Consider the following 2414-nt stretch of genomic DNA (forward strand, 5'->3'; position numbering starts at 1 on the left):
CGGTGTCCTGCTGGGCTGCAAGTGCCCTCCAGAAAGGCACTGCTGTCTCATAGCACCTCTGTGATATCTGAGAGATAAATGAAGAAGGTGCAGAGCTGCTGAGAGTATGGAGCTGGTGGTGGGAGGCTGTATATGGGCATCGGAAAAGAGCCCTGTGTGTCCTTGGCTGGAAGGACAGTGTGGAGAGGCCTCTCGGGTGCCTGGAGAAAGGGTGAGAAATTTGGAGATCTGCACTTTGAAACTGGACTCGTCTGCTCTCAGCAGGGGCTGGTTTCTTTTTAGGGCAACATATGAGAGTGATCATCCCCCAGCTCCAAGAGGTGCGAGCAAATGACAGCTGGGAACAAGGCTAATAGACAGACAAGCTGTCCTCACTCTGCACCAAGGGACAGGGAATCCATTTTTCTCAGGATTCACAGCAGAAATGCTGAGAATTGCTGCCTTTGAGGAACATTCCCCAGTGGTGACAGGGGCATCTCAAAGAAAATTAAAAAATCCCCCAAACTCTGTTCCTCAAACCTCATTCTTTAGAATTGGGAGTGAAGATGCTGAAAAGTCCTTTCACAAGGTGAGTGGATTTCACCTGACAGAAATTGAGAATGTCTGAGCTAGTCACTCCCATTCCCCTATACCCACTGCTTTACAGCAGGACTGACTCCTCTGGAGCTCATGGGCAGAGGTCCCTGCTCCTCACAGCACACTCAGCCAGAGCAAAGTGGAGCTCAAGCAAGGGAGGTGCACAAAGATCCTCTCCGTAAAGAGAGAGGCAAAGTGGGGGGTTGCATGAGAACTGGAACATTTCGGGATTTTTTTTTACTTGAAAAGTCTCTCCTAACTTCTCAATGTCTTTTCTTCTTTCGACAGTCCCCCATGCCCAAAGATAGCAAAATGTCCAACAGCAGCTCCCTCACTGAGTTTCTCCTCCTGGCATTCGCGGACACATGGGAGCTGCAGCTCTTGCACTTCTCACTCTTCCTGGGCATCTACCTGGCTGCCCTCCTGGGCAATGGCCTCATCATCACAGCCATAGCCTGCGACCACCGCCTCCACACCCCCATGTACTTCTTCCTCCTCAACCTCTCCCTCCTTGACCTTGGCACCATCTCCACCACTGTCCCCAAATCCGTCACCAATTCCCTCTGGAACACCAGAGCCATTTCCTACTTGGGATGTGCTGCCCAGGTCTTCCTATTTTTCTTCTTGTTAGGAGGAGAGTATTCTCTTCTCACTGTCATGTCCTATGACCGCTACGTTGCCATCTGCAAACCCCTGCACTACGGGACCATCATGGACAGCAGAGCTTGTGTCCAAATGGCAGCAGCTGCCTGGGCAGTGGTTTTCTCAATGCTCTCCTGCACACTGGGAATACCTTTTCAATACCACTCTGCAAAGGCAATGTCGTGGACCAATTCTTCTGTGAAATCCCCCAGATCCTCAAGCTCTCCTGCTCAGACTCCTACCTCAGGGAAGTTGGGCTTATTGTGGTTAGTCTTTGTTTAGTCTTTGGGTGTTTCGTTTTCATTGTGCTGTCCTACGTGCAGATCTTCACTGCTGTGCTGAGGATCCCCTCTGAGCAGGGACGACACAAAGCCTTTTCCATGTGCCTCCCTCACCTGGCTGTGGTCTCCCTGTTTGTCAGCACTGCTGTGTTTGCCTACCTGAAGCCCTCCTCCCTCTCCTCCCCAGCTCTGGATCTGGTGGTGGCTGTTCTGTACGCGGTGGTGCCTCCAGCAGTGAACCCCCTCATCTACAGCATGAGGAACAAGGAGCTCAAAGATGCACTGAAGAGAGTGGTTTCATGGACATTTTTCAGCAGTGGTAACATTGCCTTTGCTCTCCACAAATGACTCCCACTGTATCTCATACCAGGACTGTGCATTGTTTGTTCACTGTATTTTTATTATTACTCATTATTATTATTATTATTATTATTATTTGTTGTTGTTGTTGTTGTTGTTGTTGTTGTCATGTTGTTGCACAAATGCTTGGGTTCATTCCACCTTTACTGAGACTGCTCTGTCTCACCTGGTGTCTATATAAAATTGTGTCTAATTAATAATAACTCTTTCAGAGCTCCCTCCCTCACAGTATCTCTGTAATAAAGTAGCTTCTACCCAGTGTAGTACCTGAAGGCTGTGCTTTTCTTCCAAAGCTGGTGCCAAGAAATTGCACCCCAGAGGGGCCTGCTGCACAGGGTTCTCCATGGGTTTAGAAGCACAAAGTTCGTAATCATGTTGTGATTTCTTACAGACCAAGGGCTGGATATAGGACTCACCCATTGGTGTCCAGTGACAGTGGAGATGACCAGTTGTCACTGATGTACATACTGAGGGTTGTCCCATATGTTAAGGCCCAGTGTCAGATGCCCGTCCTTCTGGAAGGGGAAGCTGGAGGTGCCTGGAGAGCACAGGGCA

The 2414-nt window shown here is 49.4% G+C and overlaps 1 pseudogene; it reads left to right on the forward strand.

Moving 5' to 3' along the window:
• The first annotated feature begins 888 nt into the window (after positions 1–888).
• On the forward strand, positions 889–1847 carry LOC136995998 (olfactory receptor 14A16-like; annotated as a pseudogene).
• The last annotated feature ends 567 nt before the right edge of the window (positions 1848–2414 follow it).

The sequence above is a fragment of the Apteryx mantelli genome, unplaced genomic scaffold (genome assembly GCF_036417845.1).
Source record: "Apteryx mantelli isolate bAptMan1 unplaced genomic scaffold, bAptMan1.hap1 HAP1_SCAFFOLD_20, whole genome shotgun sequence".
Classification (NCBI taxonomy): Eukaryota; Metazoa; Chordata; class Aves; order Apterygiformes; family Apterygidae; genus Apteryx; species Apteryx mantelli.